Below are 25,448 nucleotides of genomic sequence, written 5' to 3'. Positions count from 1 at the left end.
CATGGCAGTGTGAGTGATTCCTCATGTATAAACTCATTTCACCTTGATCCTGAGCCAATGGACCATTTACACTCTCCACGACAGACCCAGCAGCTTGCCTGCTCTCTAGGTTAAGCAGCCACCGCTTTGCATAGGAACAGAAGGCAGGCTGCACCACGGAAACCCTTTTAGATAAGGAGACCTGCCAACAGCAACATATCACATTCTACGTATTAACCACCAGTCAGATTTTATTACACACAGCCCTATATGTGTTCAGAGACAGGTTTGAAATAGCCTGGGAAACAGATGAAGGGGAGAAAGTCCTTCTTAATTATGACTGGCCTACTCAAGCTTCATGGATTTCCTGTCATGGTTTCCAGGTGCCCTTTTTTTCTAACAGGTGCTGCCCTGGTTGTGTGACTTTCCCCAGGGAGATCTGAACAGACATCTTTTCACCACACGTAGGGTACCAATGACAGACCAAAGGGACAGTTCCACTGAAGGCTAGCATAGTGAGTTGGTGAATTTATTGGGGTTACTGGCATGGCATTGGATGACTCAAAGGCAGCAACGTCATGAAAAAGCACAGCCCCTTGTGCTGGCCAGGAACTTGTCATCTTGACACAGGCTGGAGAAGTCTAAGAAGGAGCATTCATTAAGGAATTAATTTCCTCTATCAGATTGGCCTGCAGGCGAGTCTGTGGGTCGTTTATTTAATTAACGGTTGATGTGGGAGGGCCTAGCCCACTTTTTAGACCCTTAGCAGGTGGTCCTGGGTTATATAGTAAAGCACCCTGAGCAAGCCAGGAAGCATCACTCCTCCATGGCATCTGCATTGGTCCCTGCCTCTGAGATCCTGCCTTGAGTTCCTGCCCTGACTTCTCTTCATGAATAACTCTGACATAGACGTATGAGCCAAATAAAGCCTTTCCTCTCCAAGTTGCTTTTAGTAATGATGTATCACAACAATGAAACCAAATCTAGCACCCAGCACGGGTGACGAGTCTCAAAATCTGCCTCACTGGAGCACCCTGAGGAACAGGGTCAGAGAGTCTCCTATTAGGGTGGTCCTTACTACTTATATAACCTTGGAAGGAGGCTTTTGAGTTTTGTAATTTCAGGAATTTGTGAGTTGTTTTACTTCCTGAACCTTGTAAGTTTTGTTTACTTCCTAAGTCATAAGGAGCCTCTCCACAAATGGAACATGTTCAGCAACTTTTTACCCCTTGAAGTTACGCTAATAAATTTCTCTATTCTAGCCCCCCTAAAACCTAGATGATTTAGGGCACCCTGGAGGCAGCTTACCTTCTCATAGAGGAGATAACAGGCACTTGTGTGTTTCGAAGTCTCAAGCCCCACATCGGTCCCATGCGTACAGTCCTCAGTATTCCTGGGCCACCTCATCACTCAGAAATCCAAAGCGCACCATCAGGCCATAGCTGATAGAAGACAAGATTTGTTGTTCCCGTTAACATGTCTGTCATGTTGCAGCTCTCATCTCTTCAGGCTGGAAGGATACTAGAATGTTGGAGCCTTCGTACCTGACATATCAGCATGAGCTTCCCAAGGATAATGTCACCTGAAAAAAATGACAGAGTCAGCATAGAGCTTTGCTTTTTACCGCATGCTCCTCCTCACAATCTAAAAGTTGCAGTGGTATTTATAGTTTAAGTGGAAAACAGAGACTCAAATCACACACTAATGACTTCCTACTGATTGAGGCAATTTAATGTTATGTTCAGCAGGGCTAAAACATAGGCAGGCTTCTTCCTCTTCTACCTCTGTTTCTGAAGTCTTTCAAATGTGGTAATTATATGAACTATAAATCTGCTTTCAACTCTCTTCTCAGTTTGATAAGCCTATCTTTCTCAAACACTTGGGAGCCATGGACTACGGCAGCTCCCCACCTCCCAGAGTGCAGGAGGGGGACAACTGACTTCAGAAGTCACTTAACATACATTGCAATTTATCTAACACCAAGGATATTGACCAATGACAATGAAACGAAACTGTATGCTGGGTATAATTAGCATGTTCTGTCAACTAGGTTGGGACAAATCACAGTAAGCAGACCCAGGAAAAGGTGATGAGGCTGGGGGGACTCTGAAAGGAAGATGACAACGTCCAGTTGATATTCATGACATAAGACAAAAGGAAGTTGGGGCAGGGGAAGTACAAGATGAGAAATGCCACCACAATCTATTCTTGGAGTGAGTGTACTTGGAACTAGAGAATAACATGAGCAGGGAACAAGTTGGGAGAGAGATTGGGAAGCTATCTATAAAGCAATGACATTTATGCTGACACCCCAGGATATTTAGAGTGCGCTGCTGATGTGAGGAAAGAGCAGCTCGAGATCTGGAGGCAGTTGGCACATATCAGTCAATAATAAACGGCGTCTGGGAGGGAATAAATTATACAGGGGCTCAAGGTCAGAATGCAGAATTGGAGAAAACATGTAAAACAGGATCATAAGAAACAAGAGAGGACATGAAGTACCACTCTGAGGGGTATGTTGTCATCCACCCAAAAGTCTTGGGTGACAAAGGCCCAAAGAGTGGCTGTGGAAATGAAGCAGAGATAAGCAAACAGACAAACAGAAAACAAATAGTTTCAGATGAAAAAAGCTACTTGCCTACAGTTTACGTGTCGAGGGTGCAGTACAAGGGAAACCAGGTGCTGTTTCATCCACACCCACACCTGCGCTCTCCATGCTTTGGTACCTCAGAACTTGGGAGATACCTGAACTCACTGCCTAGGGTGATGTAATTGTTGGCATCGTGTATGCTCAGCACAGCTTACAGAAACATTTCAGCACTTGAGAAAGGAAAAACTCAGACAACATTGTAGCCTCCACTGACCTGCCCCATGAGTCCTTGATGGATGGCAATAGGTGAACAAAAATGATTTGGAGTCTGAAGGGGATTCAAAAGAATGGAAATCTGAATGTAAGGAAAGTTTAGGAAAAACTTATATTTATTTTATAAATATACATGTAAACAATATATCGATAGCAACGTTTTACAAACCTGTCTTGAGTTAGTACTAACTTAGCCTACACAAAGCCCCAGCACTACATAGACCAAGCATGATGACACACACCAAAACCCCAGTACTTGGAAGACGAATGCAGAAGGATCAGGAATTTAAGGTCATCAGTGGCTACATAGTGAATAGAAGGCCAGCCTGTCTCAAAATATCTGGACAATCAAAAAACACCATATCTTAGGTGTTCTAATAAGATTTTAATAAGTAAAATGAAAAGTCCTAAACTACAAGATTTCTTATATTCATATTCTGGCAGGCAGTACTCTTCTTTCTTAGCTGTCTAAAAATTAGGGGAAATTGAGTATTAGAGTCAGTGAAATAAGATAGCCCTTAGTGTTCTCAAAGAAATGAACACAACGTTGTGTAAATTACTGGGACACACAAAGGGCAGAAATAGGAGAGACTTTAGAACTCTGAAGAAGATAAGAATATTTTCAATTTATTTTATGTCGTTAACATTGCTTTAACAGATAAAATGGACAGAAAACAGAATTAAATTCTAGCTGCCTTTTAGTCACATGACATATGCAAAACTCTAAATAAAGTACTTGTAAACCTAAAGTCAGTCTAGAATTAAAAATATTCTTCTCCCTGGGGACAACCCCTCATGGCACCAGAAGGAGCTGTACAAGCTGCCAGTGGAGAAAGACAACAAGTGTCCTACCAAGTGTGATGCTTAGGAGCAATAATGACCAGTGTGGCAAGCTAACCACAAAGGTACAATAGTGGCAGTTAGCCTGGGAACCAACAGCCACCAAGTTGGACTTAAGTCCTACTCCGTATGGCCTTGTTGGAGAAGTATGTCACTGTGAGCGGGCTTTGAGGTTCCAAAAGTTTATACCAGGCCCTACCAGGCCCAGGTTCACTCTCTCTCTCTCTCTCTCTCTCTCTCTCTCTCTCTCTCTCTCTCTCTCTCCCTCCCTCCCTCCCTCCCTCTCCCTCCCTCTTTTTCCCTGCCTACAGAACAGGGTATAGCTTTCAACTATTTCTCCAGCACCGTGCCTGCTTCTCACCATGATGATAATAGACCAAGCTTCTGAAACTGTATGCAAGTCCCCAGTTAAATGATTTTCTTTATAAGAGTTGCCATGGTCATGGTGTCTCTCCACATTAATAGATCAGTGACTAAGACAGGACACTTTGGATAAATGTTGGAGTTTCATATGCTATTAGCATGATGCACTGTGCCATTACTACTGAGAACTGTCACAGATCCCTTGCTTAGTGAACACAGCCTTATTCTTAAACTTCCCACCAACCTGTCTTAGCATTCATATCATCTCCTGTACATGAGACCATCTTCTCTGATGGTTCTTATGGTATAGACTGCAAGGAATTATTAAATGTACCAATCCTTACAGAAACTATGAGAAAAAATTGATTACTATACTTTTGCTTAATAAGATGTATTTTACGGCAGAGTTGCCATTTTCTTGACAGATGTTTTTAAAAATATAACTCATCTATTTAGAGTATTTATGACACCTAGCTGATTCAACTGAAAAAACAAAGTGTGGAAAATACAGCTAAACTGATTTTAAGCAAGGTCTATGTACTATTTTACAACTTCCATAACAATGATACATGAGGATATTTGACACTGTTGATAAATGATTAGGACTTACTTTACGAAACATGTTAAATCCAACTGTGTTTATTTTCTGTGTCTGAATTGACTTTTGCTGAATTATGTTTCTTGAAGCTACACTGTGCATAAATATCAATGGAGTCATGGCTCTGGATTCTGTCATTCAAAGTCCGTGGTGTGCTTATACCCAAGTCTTACCTCTGTATAAATGGATGTCTTTGGTGTAACTTTTTATCTTTTGTGAAGTAAACAATAGATGGTCTCATTTTCTTATTATCTGAATATCACATAATTAAGTACTTATTTTTGGAAAAGCAACATGACTGGTCTGGGGAGTGGGTTAGGGAAATTTAGGTACATATTGAATGAGGGAGAGCAACAGTTTTCTCTTTTGACAACACATGTAACCAAGGAGTAAGCATTGAGGTTCCACCTTGTCAACAGAGGGATTGTTGCTTAGATACAGTTAAGAGGAAGATTTGAGTAGGAATAGGTTCATACACACAACAATTCAGCAAACAAAAGTGCCACAATGGAACGCATCACTCCAATAAGTCACAAAAAGCCCTGTGAGAGAGAAGAGGTAAGAAAAGACTGGAGGATGGATCATTCTCCATGGGTAGAGATAGTCCAATATGGAAAGTAGAGCTAAGGGAGATGATGCAGAAAGGTTTAACAAGCATGTTTTTCACAGTGTTAAAGGGTAGAACACAAAGAATTAGAGGGAGGGATTTCAAGAGGCCGTTCTAAAGGACTTACAACACCAGATGATATGAAGACTATCAAAGAAATCAGAGGAGTTCATTCCAGTGTCACATTGGTCTGTGTTCTTTATAATATGATTATAATCTATGGGAAAATATAGCTTGGAAAACACCTGAGCAGATTTATATCTGACTGAGCAAATAAAGGCAGGAAAATTTTATTATTCTCAACCTGTTCAGGAGCTCTGAGGAAAGTGTGTGACTGGATGAAGATATAGAAATCAGCCTTATTAAATTTGCAGGAGATGTGAGCAGGGAGAGATGCCAAGTGCCTAAAATGACAAGAAAGATGCAAAACAAGCTCAAGGGACAGGGACTACATGCTAAATGGAAACATGACACCAGACAGGAGCGCATGAAGTCTTACTTACACATGATGGGACAGGCTCAGCCACATAGCAATTTTAGTTTAAAAAAATGTCTATTTTGCTTAGTTTATTAAGCTCAAAAATAAGTGATATTCCTGAATAATTTCTATTTTCTATGCTTAAAGAATGATACCCAAAAAATTAAAGGCAACAAAGTTCTACTACAACCTATGCTATCCATATTCACACCGGGATCATTCCATTCTATTTTGGGATCCCTTTTTACTGCAGAACATTAATATCCTAGTTAGCCTTAGTTGTAAACCTGACACAGGCTAGAGTATCCTGAGAGGAGAAGTTTCATTTGAGGGGATGCCTAGATCAGATTGTCCTGAAGGCCTGTCTGTAGAAGACTGGCTTGACTATTAATTAATGCAGGAGAATCCAGTCCATTTGGGGTGGTACCACCCCTAGACAGGGAGTCCTAGACTGTATAAGAAAGCCAGCTAAACATAAGTGGGCAAATGAGCCAGAGAGCCAACCAGCCAATGATGATCCTCTGTGGTTTCTGTTCCATGTTCTCCCATGGTTAAGGTCCTGCTTAACTTCCTGCCCTGGCACCCCTTAAAAATGGACTGCTACCTGGTAGTATAAGACAAATAAACCCTTTCCTGCCCTAAGGTGATTTTGATCAGTGTGTTTTACCACAACAACACAGATCAAACTGCAATAATTTGCAAGTATGATTTTTCCAGGAAAAGGTGATTATATTGATGAAAGTTCTAGAAATATTTCCACTTAAAGGATGAAAATAAGTGAATGTGTTGATGGTTATCTTTCAAACATTAGAAGGGTTGCATATGGAGAACAAAAGTAAAGACTTTATGAATAAAATTTTGTTACTCTGTCTTGTAATCCCTCAGAGGTTACCCTCCATTCTTAATGTTACACTTCCTTTTGTCCAGGAGAAGCCCTGCTGGGGGTAGCCCTCCAGCTCTACAGCCTATTTTCTCACCACTGTTCTCATTGTAGAGTCAGTATTTTCAAAACTCTTCTACCACTGCCCTAAGATATCTTCAGCTCTAGCCATAGTGAGATTTCACCAGTTTCCTTAAACCCCAATTCTGGGAGCTAAAGAGATGGCTCTGCACATCTGATCTCTTCCAGAGCTCAGAATCGCCAGTAACTCCAGCTCCAGAGGATTCTGTGCCCTCTACTGGTCTCTGTGGACACTTGCATGCATGTGTCATGCATACACACACACACACACACACACACACACACACACACACACACACCTCCTCCTAAATTAAAGTCCTATTTGGTCTTGACTTTAGGCTGGGTTTGCTTTTCACCATTTCTTGGGAATCTTTTACTCACATTCTGTGCTGAGCTTCGGGTCCTAACTTGTTAACTTCCTGTCAGAGATCAATTTGGTGCCCATGTCTTTCTTCATAAAGCTGGGACTAGTTTAGATCACAGTGCTTTTCCCCAGAGGAGATATGTCACCCTCATTCCAACTGCTTGGAATCCAACACACTAGGCCACAAGCTCCAGGAACACATATTCTGCCCCCCACATCTGGTGTGGTGAGTGGATTAAATGATTATTTCATTTTATATGAGAAAACAGATATAAGACCAATATTATAAAGTTGTATGAAAGAGGAAGCTGCTGAGCTCAGGAAGCAGGTCTTGTGTCCTTCCTGGGAGGGGGTACTGTGCCCCAGCACTTCCTCTGTTTCCCTCCTGGGAAGGGGTACTGTGCCCCAGCACTTCCTCTGTCTCCCTCCTGGGAAGGGGTACTGTGCCCCAGCACTTCCTCTGTCTCCCTCCTGGGAAGGAAGCTGTGCCCCTGCTGACCTTTGTGACTCAGCACTAAAAAGATGAGCATGAGTGTGGCTCCCACTCCAGCTCTAGGCAGGATTCCACTTCCCTGTCACTTCCTGGTCTTCAGTAATTTATGATTTAGTGGAAGAATTTTCCTTTTTATTCCTCTAAGAAATAAATGTTCTGTCTGTGTGATTGGTACCTCATATCCTGAATTTAAATGTCTCTCTAGGTGTTGAAATCTAAATGGATTAATTCGCCATTTAAAATACATTATATTTAATATGACAAAAATAAAGGAGTGTTATTTTTAATTTCTAGTAATTTCTTCAAAAATATAGAGTGCACTTTGTTAAAAAAAAAAAAAAAACACTGTGAGCTAACAAAGCATACTAATTAAGTATGTGGGTCTGAGACTGTTTCATTCCAAACTTCTATTTTCATCCTTTGAAAAATTCAAATGAAGTTATTAACTTGAATTAATAGTTTATACATTAACTAATCTGTATTAACACATTAGCAGGAGTGCATTTTATTTACAGTTCATACTTCTCAAATGTTTCTGAATTGAGACACATGAGGATGTACTTTGAATTTGAGTTAGGAAGATATCTGTGTCTATAATGTGTGTATTCTATGTATCTCAACATCAGTCAAAAACCCTGCAGTTCAGGGAACCCCACAGAAGACAGAAGGGAAGACTGTAGGAGTCAGAGGGCATGGAGGAGAACATGGCTCACCGAATCAACTAAGCAGGGCTCACATGGGCTCACAAAGGCTGGAAGAGCAAGCATGGAGCCTGCATGGTTCTGCACCAGATCTTCTGTGTGTATATTATGGCTGCAAGCTTGGTGTTTTGTGAGACTCCTAACAGTGGGAGCAGGTGTGTCTCCGACTCTTTCACTTGCTCTTGGGATTCTTTTCCTCCTACTGGGGTGCCTTTTCCAAACTCCATATGAAGGTTTTTGCCTTGTCTAATTGTGTCTTATTTTGTCCTGTTTGGCTGTTGTCTCTTGGAGGCCTGCTCTTTTCTGAAGAGGAAATGGAGGGGAGGGTGTAGATCTGGGGGATGTGCTGTTGCGTGCATTAGCACACGTGTGTATGTACTGACACACACACATCCACCCTCAATAAATAAATGTTTAAAAAGAGGACTCAGAATTGCTCTGCCCATTGTCAGTCCATCTGCTCAAAGCATAGAGTATTCATTTTTTATTGGAACCCCAAAGTCAACTGGGAAATACACTTTTAAGAGACTCCATCTGTGGGAGCCTTCAGGACACATATATTCTGACTCTAATGTCCTTCCTTGGCAGCCAGACAACTTCCTGGCAAAGGTCACTCTGGAACAGGGATTATGAAGCATTAAGAAGCTTAAAGGGAGAAAAAGATAACTACCAAATATCCAATTCATTTTATAAAAGCCTAGTAAATTCTAATACTTAATAAAATATACAGATTATAAATTGTAAGATTATTTTTTACAACAAATTGTATTCTAAAGAATAAAGGGAAAATGAATTGCTTCATCTGCATTTAATCATGACACAATATAAAATTTCAGTTATCCTGAAAGTGCACAATTTTAATCTAGAAAGAGTATCCACTGAGCAAACTTTATCCATAAATTTATGTTTAGTCTTTTAAAATCGTGCAGGTTGCAGGGATTGAGCACAAGTCAATCAGATCCAGATTTACTTGCTGAGATTCATGACACAGGAGTACTGGAAATCCCAGTGTCCTAACGTCCCACTCTATGACACAGAAAATGGAATGCTTTTCTTAATCAGCTGCACTGCCCTCCAGGTCAGAGTTCACGTGATGGATGGTCCACCTTTACTGTGAACTGTGTGAGTTGGGCCTTAGTGCATCTCTTGATTGTATTGAAGGTAATGTCAGGTTTGAAGGACTTTGAGAAGTGGTGTTTTGTTTGTTTTGTTTTGTTTTGTTTTGTTTTGTTTTGTTTTGTTTTGTTCTGTTTTAGCCTTTTGAATCCAGATCTCATGTGTCCCAGGCTGGTCTCAAATTTACTTTGTAGCCAAGAAGGAAGCTTCTACCAGAGTATTAAACTAACATTGCTGGTCAAGGTACTTATAGAGTTATATTAAAAGTTGAGTATAAACTAAGGCAGATAAGAAAATACCTGTAAAACTGTGCTGCACATGCTCAGTGCAGCCCTTCTCAAAACTGCACACCTGCTCAAGTCCTCTTCCACACAGGCAAATCACTCTTTCCTTGGTGAATTGCTACTGGAATAGTTATCTTTAGAATACCTTTCCCAGAGCTGGGTGTTATGGTGCACACCTTTTATCCTAGCACTTGGGAGGCAGAGCCAGGTAGATCTCTGTGAGCTCAAGGTCAGTATGCACAAAGAAACCCTGTCTCCAAAAGAGAGAGAGAGAGAGAGAGAGAGAGAGAGAGAGAGAGAGAGAGAGAGAGAGAGAGAGAGAGAGAGAGAATACTTGTCCCAGAAACTATAGTTATTCCAGTGTGGGAACTATTGTTCTAAACATGTTTAAGAGTTAGGAGAACGTCTTTCCAGAACTGTACACAAAACTGCACACATGATAAAAAAAAAAACAGTGGATTAGTGGATTTCATTACTTTTATTTGTACAGTTTTACCCATTCCAAGCAACTCTGTCACACTGGTTGCTGTCATTATTCAGCACATTCAGCCTCAAATATTCGCAGACCTCAGATTCATTCCCTGATAAGGAAGGTTTGCTGTACCAAAGAATATTCAGAAGAATGTATCAGCATCCCAGACCTCAGCCTTGTGGTCTTGGGAGATACAATAACCTTGAGAGGGATATGGCATATTTGGGGTGAAGTCACAGGAAATGATTAAGGAACTCATTTTCCCTAACTATAAAAGGAAGTATGTTATAATATTGACTGGAAGTGGAAAGACTGGAACTGAAATGTCCCCCATAGGCTTATTCTTTGAGTGCTCAGACCCCAGGTTTCAGTGCTATTTGAAGACGGTGGATCCCTTAGGAGGTAAAACTTGGGTGGTGGGAGGTCACTGGGAATGGACCTATAAGTGACCTATGGTCTGGCCTGCTGCCACATGTTCTAGTTGGCTTTCTGTCACTGTGAGTAAACACCACGTCCAAAAGCAACTTAGGGAGGAAAAAAAAGATTTATTTCACCTTACACATCTAGATTACAATCCATCACTGAGAGATGTCAAGGCAAGAAACTGGAGCAGAAACCACAGAGAAGCATTGCTTACTGGATCTCTCTCCATGGTTCAGCCAACTTCCCTTTCTTTTCTCTTTTCCATGATTCGAAATTTTAATATAAGAATATTCTTACTTTTATCCACAAGGCTTCCCTAGTTCCATACATGTCTATCAATTTTCGAGTAGGGAGGGTGGGAAAGGCTGAAGGGAAGGTTCATGGGAAGATATGGAGGGAGGAAAGAGAAAAGAAATGGTATAATTAAACTTCAATTAAAAATGTAAAAAAAAAAAATCTTATACAACTCAAAACCACCTGCCCAAGAGTGGCACTGTCCAAAGTAGCCAAGATCCTCCCACAACCATCACAATCAAGACCGTTCACCGAAGGCGCAGCAGGCCTATCTGACCTGGGCAATCCCGCTATTGCGGTTCTTCCCAGGTGACTCTTGGTTGTGCCAAGTTAACGAGGAAATCTAACCAGGACGCAGGTTGTGCCCCCAACACTGGAGACGGAGGCCTTCTTCCTCTACCTTCCTCCCTGTGCCACACTGCAGTCCCTCTGCAACAGTGAACCAAGAGGAATCTTTCTTTCCTGAAGTTGTCTCTGCGAAGTGCTTAGTCACATGAAGGAAAGTATACAGTGCTCAGCACAGTTCACACCATCTTGCTTAATGAATCAGTCTCAAAATACTAGGAAGAATAAACCTGACTACATGGTAGTGCTTAAACTTTTTGTAGACCTATGGTTGTGAGACTGTACAATATTAGACAGAAAATTACAATTCAATTTTCCCCTCTAAGTCAATGTTACATTGCTTTAGTTCAGACAAGAATGTTGAATAGAAGCCAACAAAGAAGAAATACATTTCAAAAGGGAATAACAGAAACCTATCCTTTCACAGACTACTAAATCAGATCATTCAGACTGGTGGAAAGCTAACCCTTCCAACCTATCCAGAGGATTATTCTCTGTGCTTAAATCATCAATGCTTCTTTTTTCAACTGAGATAAAGAAAGGCTAGATTGGAAATGGGGGAGGGATACATTTTCAAAAGAAGATGTTGGAAGACACCAGTTGAGAATTTGTCTTTTTCCATGATAAAGGGAAGAAAGGCACACTGGCTGTAATTGGCATGATGCAGCAGTTTGGGGGCAAGGGTAATATGTGCCATCTTCACTCCTGGGCTTGGCTGTCTGCATCCACCTCCTATGGCACTACTTTCAAAGCCTTCAGGTCTCTCAGCTTGCTCCTGGCAGCAGCCTGAGACTATGGTGTTGGCTGAGTGGGAAGCCTTCCTGCACGGGTACTCATTCCTCTTCAGGTCTCAGCCCGCTGCTGGGTTGGCTCTGACTGCTAGCCTTGGCAGTCACATGCCCAAACTATTTTTATAAAATGTGCCTTCTTTGTAAATTTGGTTTTTTTTAGGAAAAAGTGCACGTCTAGTGTTGCAGTTTGATCTGGCCAATAAATCACACCATATCTATGTAGGCTAGGGGACTCTCGGAAAGACACTAACAATTCAGAAAACACAATGAACAGGGTACAGGGGTTGCTGAGAGAGGGGACAGAGTAAGGAGGACAGAAGACATAAAGTCTCCACTGAATCCCAGAGGTAGCTCTATGGCCATGGTCATGTGATGAAAGTCTTCCAGCTTTGCACACCTAACTCACAAGCCTTTTGTGCATAAGCCATATTTCTCATACAAGATGTTTTAATGGTTCCAAAATTGTGAAATATTTAGAAATGATAAAATGTATAAGCCTACAAAGAAAATTATAGCTCTCCATTGTAAAATATCAAGTAATACTTATGTAAATATAATTATATTGTATTCTTCATTGGGAATAGTCATATTTCTCTGTACATCCAATGCAGTTTCAGATATGGGAGAGCAAAACACACACCTAAAATGTGTTTCCTGTTGACTATCTAAAAAAGTGAAAATTCTGTAAACACAGGCATTCGTCTATAAAACTAACCCTTCATACGGAGCAGTTGGCTGCTGTCCATATTAATAAAGGACCAGAGGGCACAGAAGGCTTTGATACCTAATGCCCATCTCCAACATCCTGGGAAAGTTCTCCCCATGGGAGGTACTGTGATCTGATATATTATGTGTAGAGATTGTCATGGTGACCTGTGAGGTTTCATTCATATAGCAAGACAAATTTGCTGGACATAAACCTTGTTCAGCCTTCCAATGGCCACTGCCTCCTTCTCCCATATGGCCACTCCTCAGCCCATGTAAAGCTTTATATAAGGCTTAAGCATCTTGTTCCTCCTTAGTTCATATTGACATGTATGTGCCTTTCACCCCCATATGGGCAATAAAGTGTGTGGTTTTTCTTGATATCTGTCTAGCATCGGCTCATCTGACAGACTGAAATAATGAAAATCTCGGTGGGACAAGAGGAAGTTTAAAACTCCTGTGTACAATCAATATTCCAAACTGTGGTTATTGAAACTGATTTCGAGGTAGTTAAAAAAGCAGATTATGGAGTCACTCAGAACTGTGAAGAGAGCTCAGTCAATACAACGCTTGTCTTGTGAGTCTGGGGACTTGAGTCTGACCCCCAGAACCCATGTAAAAATAATATCCAGGTTTGGTGGTGTTTACTTGTCATCTCAACACTGGGAATTCAGAAGCAGACACTCGTGGCTCATCGGGCTGGCAAGGCTTACTTGACAAGTCCCAGGCCAGGGAGAGATCCTGTCTCAAACAAAACTACAGATAGTGCCTGAGGAATCACACCTCGAGTTGTCTTTGGGCCTCCATATACACATCTGTGCACATACCTGTATACACATGAACACAAAGCAAAAGAGAGAGAGAGTGGGGAGGGCAGGAGGACAAACAGAAGAACTGGGCTATTGGTCATTCTTGCTTCCCCCGCCATCTTGAACAGTTCTCCAGAGTCCTAGTGAGAAGCTGGGCAGTGCCGTAGGGTTCACTTTGCCTTATCACATTCTTTAGGGACCACTGAGTGCTGAGAACTGAAGAACTGGCCATTTACTAAACTATATGTCATGTTCCTGCAGCTGTTACCCAAGTCCCCAGGATCAGACTCAACACAATTTCCTTAAATATCCCAAGAAAGACTTGTATCTCCACTTCACAATGACAAACAGCCTGCTCTTAAATTCTCAAAGACATAACTTTCTTCATTCTTTAGTCAGGAGGCAGGCAGTAAGGTTGAAATATATTTAGATTCCATAACACAAGCCAGAGACTGTATCTTACAAGTATTAACTATATTTACACTATTTCTTACATTAACCTCCTCGGTAAATGCTACCCTCAGATGCTGGGAAAGATCACATGCAGAGCAAGAAATTATGTTTCATTATGTTTCTTACATACGCATTTACATGGAAAGGTCCATCATCAAGATCCAGTAACTCGACATAAACATTTTACATGGAAAGGGAAGAAAACAGAAGCTGTGGGTTAGCTTTTCCATTCACTCTGATTCTTTGGGAACACACAACACTCACACCACACACACACACACACACACACACACACACACACACACACACACCCTTACAACTTTACAACCAGGAAAAAAAGCTTAGGTTTTTATGAAAAGAACTGAACACAGATTTCAAATTTTCTCTTTTTAGTTTGTTGCCTGATGTATGCCTCATATACTGTCCTTTCTCACATCGAGTTCGAGTTCTATTCTACCACTGTCCACCCTCCTCCCCGCAAATCTATCTTGTGTTCATGTCTGTTTGTCTGTCTTTATTCTTAAATATTGAAAAGAAAAGAATTGTTTCTAAAGCTCTTAGGATTAATAGATATTATTTTGAGTTTAAAAATATACTGAATATAAAATGTTGCTTTAAGATGGTAAATCTGGATTCAATACAATGAACATTCAGAATAATAAAATTATACTATCTATATAAAAGAGAAAAACTTGTCTTAAAAACTATGAAACGTGAAAAGAATATTATGAGTTTTAATTATAATAATATTAGTTTGTAGGATTAAAATAGTACAAAAATCTAGCAAGATTGTGCATGTAACTGTTCAAAATATATTCCTAAAAATTTTTATTCCATTACTTAAATATTTGGAAAAAAAATAAAGAACTATTTCAACATTAAAAGAAACTTAGATTATACCACAGTCATGGTTGTTTAACTGATGGTAGCATGAGGTGCCACATGAACTTCATGTGTTTATATAATATATTTCTTTGGGAATATTTTTAAATCATAGAACAGAGGTTTAAGCAGAGAAAAATCACTTTTATTCACAGAGATAACTCATGAATCCTTTCATTATATCTAGAAAAGCTAGTTAAAGAATGCCTCGACCATCCACTACCCCTGCCTCCTTCTCCTATACATAGCAATAGTGCTGGGAGATGGCTCCTGTGTGTGAAAAGAATGTTCAACTCAATTATTACTCATCACAGGTTTAACCAGAGGGTGCCAACTCTGGATTTAACACAATGATAATCTCCGAATAACATGGTATTCATATCTGGGCCTGGTGGCAAAGGTCTATCATCAGAGCTACCCAGGAAAATGAGGCAGGAAGATGGCTAGGTGAAGTCCTGTCTGGCTACAACATGAGTTTAACATCCATTTGAGCAATGTAGTGAGACATTCTCTCAACTACAAAGTAAAAATGAGGCTGGGTTGTAACTCAGTGGCAGAGAGCTTACCTAATATCCTAGTTTCCTATTCTTTTAGTGGGATAAAAATATGACCACACACAATTTGGAGAGGAAAGGGTTTATTTAAGCTTACAGGTTATATAGTCTATCCTCCAGGGAAAGCCAAGGCAAGAACTCAAGTAAAAACCTGAAGCAGAAACCCTGGAGGGATATTGCTTGCTTCCTGGCAAGTTCCCATGCTTTTGTTCTTAGCGATCGTATACAGCCCAACACATACACACAGGCCCAGGGATAGCACAGTTTACAGTGGGCAGTACCCTCCTACATCAATTAATAATCAAGAAATGCCCCCACAAACATGCCCACAGGGCCATCTGATGGAGGCAACTCCCCATTCAGGACTCCTTCAGATAACTCTGAATAGTGTTACGTTGACAGCTGAAGCTAACCAAGCATGCATGTGGCCTGGCACTCAATCCTCACTACTGTGAAAATCAAAGGATAGTCCATTGAGAAATTTAAAAAGTAACAGAAAGGGCAGTATTAAAATTTGGAGATGTTTTAAAATATGATTTTGGAAAGGAATGATTCTGTTTCTTGTCAACAATAAACTGTTAGGCAAATGTTGGCATGTGTAGGTGACAAGTTTGTGATGTTAATAATTGGAAACAGAATTACTTTTAAAAATTGTTTCCTGACAAGTTGAGACTGGAGCAGCCTCTTCTTCGTTCTGTGGAAGTGGAAGGAAATTGTGCAACCTTCTACAGTGTGTTAAATGAGCTTCCACCAATAGGAATAAACTCTGCTCTCCAACATGTAGAGATTAATAAATTTGATTTTTGACAGGGAGATTTTTGGACAGTGGTGCCTTAGTTTGCTTTCTACTGGTGTGACAAACACTATGACCAGAAACAAATTCATGAAGGAAGAGGTTTTTTTTCCAGTTTACAGCCTATAGTCCATCATAAGAGAAATCAGTATAGATATCCACGGGTGGAAACTGAAGCACAGTCTTTGGAGGAACACTGTTTAGTCGCTTGCTCCTCATGGCTTACTCAGCCTGCTTTGTTATATAACTAAGGATCATATTTTTAGGAATGGCACAGCCCACAGTATGCTGTGCCTTCCAATAGCAATAATTAATCAATAAAATGCCCCACAGATTTGCCTATTGGCAACCTGATAAAGGAATTTTGTCATTTAAGATTCTCTCTTCCAAGATAAGTCTAAGTTTGTGTCAAGTTGTCAAAAATACAGTCCTATACTCCCAAACCTATATATCCTTGGGGTTCAATGGTCATATACACAGATTGGTGGCTGTTAGGTAAAAAGAAGTTGGGGGTATGCTTAGGGAGATGGCTTAGTCCTATAAGGAAAGCATGAGGGCCTGACAGTAATTCCCCAAAACCTACATTAAAAACTTGAGCACAATGGTCTGTGTTCATAATCCCAGCAATGGAAAAGTGCAGTCAAATGGGTCCTTGGGGCTCAATGCCAGCTAGCCTACCAGCCTAGCCTACATAGCTAGCCAGAGAGAGACCCTGTCTCAACAAAAGAAAGAAGGAGGGAGGGAGAGAGGGAGGGAGGGAGGGAGGGAGGGAGGGAGGGAGGGAGGGAGGGAGAGAAGATAGCCAACATCTGAAGAATAATCTCCAACATTGTCCTCTAACTTCCATATGGACACACACACAAACATATTCAGCAACACACCCTTGTACACACACAAAAAGAAGTGGAAAATGGGTCAGATTGAAGTGGTATTACAGAACACTCAACATATAATTTGCTGATTCAAGACCAGATAAGAGTAAGTATTTGATATTTGCACAGCAATCTGAAGCTGGCCCAACACACTCATCTTGATAGGGTATGTCTAGGGGTGAGGAAGGAAATAACTGTGCACTGGCAGGCTGTGTTTCAATTAAATGCAGTTTGGAGAAGCAGAGAATTCCTCTGTCATCATAAAGTGCCATAGCTTGAGAGAACTGCTGAAAACACCAAGCAAATCTTACCAGGGAAATGGCAGCAATGGAACTCAGCATAGCAGAAGGGGTTAGCTGGAAACAAATGGCAACCATGCATGAGACTGCGTGAACCTGTGTTCATGGTTCTCATGGAATGTGTCCTGGGAACCACCCACCCTATGTCTTGTAAAGCTGCCATGGTTACTGTATCTTCTTCAACAGAAGTACCTGAGGCATCTCAAACCACCAGGACTTGGAACTTCTTAGAACGTCACTTTGCAGGATGTTTGAAATTTGTATGTAAAAGGTTATATATACATTGTTGTACACAGGGGCTTCTTCTAACAAAACTCGTTATTAAAACTGAATTTCACTTGACTAAAACAACAAACCTTTATGTTAAAAGAGCATGATTCTTCAACAGAAATCCCTCAGAAGCTGGGAGTACTTATCTTATGAACATGGATTTAAAAAAAAGTCTTGAGTATGTTCAAAGACAAAGAGCAGAATCCTTCACAGCCAGGCACAGAAAAGTTCTGTCTCCTGAAATCAATCACTTTGATTGTGTTCACCAGCTGGTAAAGATTGAAACTTTGATATAAAGGAGTTGGAGAAAGGGTAATTAGTTTGATTCTCCTACAGAGTGGCCAACCCATGCCAAGGTCAGTGCAGAGGCACAAGGACACGCTCATCACCATTACCCTCCAAAAATGGCCATGAATGCATAGCTACAGAGATGTCCACAGAGGTCTGCATGGTGATGCCTTTCCCTCCTCCACACGTCAACACCTGCTTAAAGCTCTTACAAATGCACACATTCATCCTGTTAGCAGCATTATGTATACACAACCAAAATTTTGCTTTGACAAACTGAGGAGAAAGATAGGAAAAGAGATAGAGAAAGACAGAAAGATAAATGAGAAGAAGGGAGAACTCCCTTGTTCTCAGTAAATCCCAAAATAGAAAATCAAGTTTGTCCAAGTTTACCATCTGCTGGCTGATGACCTACACATAAGCACATAAACAGGTGGAACTGTTCTTCATGCTTCTGTTACCTAGTAAACATTCATATCACCAGAGCTATGGCACCCCATGAAGAGGAGATAAATATAGCTAGATTATTGATCTCCTCCTGCCTAGAGTATTTACCTCCTAGTGAACAGGGAACAGTAAGGCAAAAGATCCTTACCCATATTTATTCTTAACATGATTTATAGGTGAAATTAAAGACTTTAATTTGTAGTAATAAAAATCTAGCACTTCCTGAAAAGTCTAAATTCAACAGGGAAGAAAAAGAAGCATATTTTTTGCAGAACTAAAAAAAAAAAATCAATTTAACAAGCAATGAAAGCTGTGCACACAAAGACTACTTAGGTGATTCTTAAATTAAAAAACTTTTCTAACCATGGTTTCTGTTGTACATCTCAGTGATCATTTGAAGCCTAAATCTGGGAGCCTTTCTATTATTCTCCTTCCTGCTTTTCACTCCTTTATTTCTGAAATTTTAAAATATGCATATTTATTTATTCGTCTTTGATAGTTTCAGACATGTATTAATGAACTTTCTTTTTCAAGCCCCATTACCTCTTTTATCCCCCTCTTCTACCTCAAACCCTCCTTCTTTACAACAAGCACCCCCTTTTCACATCTTTTTTTTTTTTTTTTTTTTTTTTTTTTTTGGTTTTTCGAGACAGGGTTTCTCTGTGTAGCTTTGCGCCTTTCCTGGAACTCACTTGGTAGTCCAGGCTGGCTTCGAACTCACAGAGATCCACCTGGCTCTGTCTCCGAGTGCTGGGATTAAAAGTGTGCGCCACCACCGTCCAGCTTTACATCTTCTTTGTGTGTTGTTTGAATCTTAGATGGCCTTTTAATTTAAAAAAAAAAATAACAAACAAACAAAAAAACCCAGAGCAGATATCAGAGTGAAAGCTGAAAGATCAGAGCAGCAGAACAGCCAGCCACTAGTTCTTAGTACAAAATCCTCAACCTAAAGAGAGAGAGTTCTTGTTTCCTCATGCTTTATATACCTTTCTCTGCCCTGCCATATTATTTCCTGGGGTTAAAGGCTTGTGTCCTTCCCAAGCAAATACATGAGATCTCAAGGGCTAGGATTAAAGGTGTGTGCTACCACTGCCTGGCTCTGTTTCTATTCTAGTGGCTGGCTCTGTCCTCTGATCCTCAGGCAAGTTTATTAGGGTGCACACTATATCACCACATTTGTGTATGAGTCCCTACTTTAATTAGAATTGCTTGCATATCTATGCGTTGGGGTTACTAACTGGAGCATGGGCCACTTATCAGTCTTTAACACCACTAAAGAAGATGATAAGTCTTCCCCAGCCATCACTGACTATCATGCATTTCTGCAAATTTTGAAAGCTTGAGACATAGAACATTCCCTCTATCTGGCAAATCAACACTGGTGTCCTCCAGCTAAACATCTTCTTTATCTCACATCAAATTCCATTTCTCCTTCAGACCTGTCTGGTACTAAATCCAAATTGCTAAGAAACCCATAATCAGGCATTCTGATGTGGAATTTTGTAGTATGTGATCACCTTTAATGTTTTTTGCATTTTTATTGACCTTTCTTGTTTAGCATGGCCCAAGGAAAAGAAGTTACAGGTATTAATTTCAAATTCAATAGTGGGAGGCAACTTTAATGGTTTGGCCAAGTGCTTGTTTGAGGATCAGGCCGGTTAAAGGATGCTGAAGTTTCTTGGGTTTTTTGTTTTTGTTTTGTTTTTTGTTTGTTTGTTTTTAATGTTACCTATTATTAACATTTGTTTCTTCTAGCCTGTTACCTGAAAGTAGTATTTTGAATGTTGCTAAATGTGACACCGGACCTTCCACATGCTAAGAACATGTTCTAGCATTGAACTGTATATTCAGCTTTTGCACATAGCTTTTCACTTTAGTTAAACTGTTGTACAAATATTATAACAAGCAAATGAAAGAAGCAATATTCCCTCTCTCCAGTTTCCCTGGAAATTCACATCTACATCTCTTCTGTTACTCCTCCTCTGATGTTTCTAAATGTTACATATAGAGAGATGCTATTCACTTATGACTCAATTTTAGTGTATAATACCAATAAACATTTCTAAAATAAAAAAAATTTCAGCATACTTTGATATTCCTTTCCTGTGTTTAAAATGTCAATATAATCTTATTTTATTTGAATTAGACCAAATTTAGTATTTATTATTATACAATAAAATTGTTTATCTCATCAAAACACATGCAATTCTACTTCCTTTTTTTGTGCCACATTTTGCTTTGCCCAAAGTTGATATGCGCATCATTTCACCATTGGTTTTATTGTCTTTGAATGCTTTCTGCATCTCTCTAACATTTGATGATGTGTGAGGTTGTCCCGGTCCTCCTTCTATAGAATGACATACATAAGAAAAAATCTACCAGCTCTGGTGTCCCTTCTATTTCTCTCCCCATCTCCTCTCCAGGTACACCACCCTGGACCACACGCTCTAGGCACAGCCAAGCTGCTCATCTGGAACTTGCTGTGTTTGTGTTGGCGAGTCCACGTCTGTGTCCTGCACCCACATCCACCTCCCTGGCTTTTCCTCCCACAATTCATGTAAATACAGATTCCCAGGAAGACACACACAGGAAGAAACTGCCTGTCATTCCACATCTCAACATCCCTTCAGTCTGCTCTCACTACAGGGTAAGTCTGTTTGCGTTTGGATGCTAAAGGCAAGAGGAGTAGTTTTTCCTTTACATTCTAGAACACTATGGTGATACTGCTACCGAATCTGTTGTCTTTCTTTGGAGCGTCAATTAACCCAGCTTTCCTCTCTGGATGTTTTCTTGCCACTGTCGTGAAATTTGTTTATTTATTTATTTTTGTTTTGTTTTTTGAGACAGGGTTTCTCTGCATAGCTTTGGAGCCTTTCCTGGAACTCACTCTGTAGCCCAGGCTGGCCTCGAACTCACAAAGATCCACCTACCTCTACCTCCCAAGTGCTGGGATTAAAGGCGTGCGCCACCACCACCCGGCTTGTCCTGAAATTTATGAGTGCTGTTTTCATCTCCTAAAGCAGCAAATTTGTGGTTTAAAAACCAGCTACATCTGAAGACTCAGAGTTTAGAATTATAAACCATTATGTTCATTGAAGCTAGTGAGGGGGCTATATGACTGACACTTGGCCTAAAGAATCACTCCAGCTATCTGGCTATCTTCAAGGGGTAAATGTGTTTTCAAGTGGATTTTCCTGTAATGAACATCCATGATCGATCAATTCCAATTGACTCTTAAGTCCATGTCAATGCCAGGATCCAAGCACACTTCATCCTACTTCATGACTATTTTTAAAACTGTGTGTGTGTGTGTGTGTGTGTGTGTGTGTGTGTGTGTGTGTGTGTGTGTACATGTGTGTGCATGTGCAGGGATCTGTAAAGGCTAGAATGGGCATCAGCTACCCTGGAATTGGAGTTACAGATGCTTTCAATCTAACTGACATGGATGATGGAAACCAAACTTTGGTCCTCTGAAAGAGCAGCAAGTGAAATTAGCTGCTGAGCCTCCTTTCTGGCCCCTTCAGTAACTACTTTGAAGCAGCACATCTCTTTAACAACGGTCCATTGTCCACTTCTATCATGTTGGTCCCATTGCCCTTTAAATTTGCAGTATCTGGGGAGTATGACATCTGCTGAATTCAGGACAAGTCTTCATGAGTTAGTGTGGAATAACTGAAACCAAATGATTGACAACACCTAAAACGGACAAATCAGTTTTTTGTTGAGATTTAAGATGAAGAACAAATAGTTTTTAATCATGCTTTTTATTTGAATCCTCTTGGATAATCAGATTTAGACTTCAGATTACAATATACCTTGCTTAGAAAGGATCTGTTCTTTAAATCCTAAATCTCTCTTGTGGCTTTGATTCAAGCTGCAGCAGAGTGCAGTCCAGTCAGTAGGAAACAATACAGTCGTGTTAGGAGGCTGATTCACTGCAGCAGCTCCGTGGAGACTTCTGAGCTTTGCCTCAAATATCTTGACAAAATAATTCATATTTTAGGATTTCACAAGCAACATGACATTTTCTAGGTTTCTCTCTTAGCTAGCAATCTACGCAATTCCATAAAAGTCTAAGAGTACCAAGAATAACTTTGACAGTTTTGGGTTGTTTCTATATAAATTAAATTTTTTTCAGCTATGTAATTATCCTTGAGATCTTTTATTATTAAAAATAGAGGCTTTAACTGAAATTATATAAAAAGCAATAAACAGTGCATTGTATGTGTAATTTCATTACTATTATTGCTTCTTTAATATGTCCATCAATAGACTAAGATGTAAAAAGCTACATAAGAGATAAAGCAATAACGGTTATGTCAAAGAGCCACAGCATAGTGAATTGCATTTCAAAGTGAGAAATTCAAATGTGTGCTTTGACCTATGTCCTACAACTGTCTGCCAAGGTTATTTTCCCAGTGTGTAGCTCTCACTTTCTTTGCCTTCTACTTCTAATTATCACTAGGGAACTTCGGAGGGATCATATGAAAATGGTCATTCTTTCCCAGACAGTAGAAATTTAGACTTAACTCTCTACACAGGCAGGGTCAGCCTAATCACAAAACAGGTACCCGAATATCACTATTGCCACCAGACATTTAGTGCACAAATTGCTGCTGGGCAACACACTTTTAAAGAATAAGAGAGCTCTTGGTATCTTCAATGTGTGTGTGTGTGTGTGTGTGTGTGTGTGTGTGTGTGTGTGTGTGTTGTGTGTGTGTTGTGTGCGTGCACACATGCCCGCATGGGTATCTTCAAACAAGTAAATAGGCAAACTGCAAGTAAAGTGTTAAGCCTAAAAAAGAAAAAGCCAGAGAGAGAATGGAAAAAATGGAAGATATCGGCAGCATTAAAGCACAGAAATCTATACTTTTCCAAGACACCTCCTCTAGATTCTGCTACAGATAGGCTAAAGAACAAATATTTAAGACATGGGTAAGGACATGGAAAGTGTGTGATCAGAGTAACATGGCATGGGGAAACAGGATTCCGAGATACAAATGTGCTATGAGGAAGATGGGACACAGCTCAAAAGAAAGAGGAGAGAAGGGCCAGAGGCAAGCTGGGAGTGTGATGCAGTAGTAAGAATAAAGAAATGATATAGAGTGGAGAAACATTAAAGTACGCAGAATTAAATGTTGCACAATGCTCTCTGGCCCAGTCTTTCTGCAGTTGTTCATTTATGATGCAATACTTTGACCTTAGCACAAACATTCCTGAGCTCAACATTATTAAACTGAATCTACAAACTAATCACACAAGTGTTTGGTCTACAACACATTCTCAATCTGGTTTTGTTTTGTAATGATCTTTTCTCCTCAAGTGTGAACATTTTTTAATCTTCTAGAATTAATGGCATGTGAATTAAAATATACCATGAAATTATGAACATTTCCCATAACTTCAGTGCCTATCTTCAAAAGACCCTGGTGCTAATAATTGCTAATAAATATTGAGTGTTAGCGTATAGATCCTTAGTTATTTGTAGGATTACAGAACTGCACTGTCATGACCTGGCACCCCCTGTGAGAACTTAAGCTTTAACACTCTCTTGCGTTCTAGTTAACTACACAGAACCATCAAATCAGTAAAGTGAATGTTCTAGATCCTGCTTTACAAATACAAATGAAATATTTAGGCATACAGAAAAGCATAGGCAGTACCTCTGTTGCATACATGGCATGTTGTGTTACAATGGAAATAAGAGTATTGATGATTACATTGGATTTGATTTCCCCAAACCAAAACCTGAGGTTATTATTTATATGGAGTTGGTCCGTTGGAATTTAGAATGTGTCCTCTGGTTGAGATGTAGATTAACATGCCTGCAGCCATCTTGGTTATAACCACCATTTTGGTAACCTAGTGACACTAGCATACAGCTTACAGTGACTGGATAAAGTCCTTGAACAGCAAGCATGTTGTGTTGGTAACTGGGTCCCTGTTTCCTAGGTGGCACTGGGCATGTCAATAGTTTTGAGAGCAGCCACGTACATTGTTTTGGGCCCTAACCCACCTTTGTTTAACTTAGTAACTGAGCATTTTTTCTCTTGCTGTGGAGTCTAGGGCTCTTCCTGCCTTTCTGCTGCCCAAACCATATGTCTCGGTGCAAGAGTTCCTAATCAATGGCACCTTGGATCTGTCTTTCTCTGTGGTTTCATTTCACCTCCTGGCATTTACAGACGATTTTCATACATGGGGATATGTTTCTCCCAAAGCAAGAGGGAAAAGGGACTAGAACTGAGCCAAGCAGTGGTGTAACAAATTCCTTCTGAAAGTGACATTGGTTCATTTCCAATGATGTAGTATATGTCAGGTCTGAAGCTTTCTCTCTTCATTGGGAGGGGAGCCAGCACACTGATGGTACCTCCACAACTGTCAGTCATTTGTGAGAGTCTCACTAGATTCTGGGAATCCTCTACCACACTGTGCATGTTGAGTACTCCTTGTGCAGCTGATAGGGTTTTTGTAGAGTTGGCTTCATCTTTTGATGTCTGGATCAGAGCAGACTTGTACAGTTGCTGGAGCTGGATCAGTCTTCTGGCCAAGTCTGATTGCAGAGTTAACATATATGCATGCGTGTGTGCATGAGCGTTTGTGTGTGTGTGTGTGTGTGTGTGTGTGTGTGTGTGTGTGTGTCCACTTGTGTGCTCACAAGAAGTGCTCACATGGTTTGGAAATGAAATGTACAGGCTCATAGGTTCGAATGCTTGATCTCCAGCCAGTAGAGCTGCTTTTGGAGGCTGTGAAGCCTTGGAAACTCTGAGCTCATAGAAGCAGGTCACTGGGGAGAGCTCCGAGACGGAATTATATCGCTTGCAAGTTCTATCCCAATCCACATCTCAGCTTCCTGATCTGCCGGTGAGCTGTATGAAGATCCATCACACTCTCCATCTCATGAGCTCTGCCATGCCATGCCTTCCCTAGCATGCTGAACTATATCCTCTGACACTGTGAGCCAAATACACCTCTTTTCCTTCCAATTGTTCCATCAGATATTTTTGTCACAACCACAGGAAAAGTAAGTAGTTCTGTGCCTGGCAAAGATGAAGTATTTCTGTAGAGTTACATAAAAAAGGAGAGTTGGGGAGACTCTATGAATAC

Source organism: Peromyscus leucopus, chromosome 19 (assembly GCF_004664715.2).
Source record: "Peromyscus leucopus breed LL Stock chromosome 19, UCI_PerLeu_2.1, whole genome shotgun sequence".
Lineage (NCBI taxonomy): Eukaryota > Metazoa > Chordata > Mammalia > Rodentia > Cricetidae > Peromyscus > Peromyscus leucopus.
Note: the sequence above shows the minus strand (reverse complement) of the source record.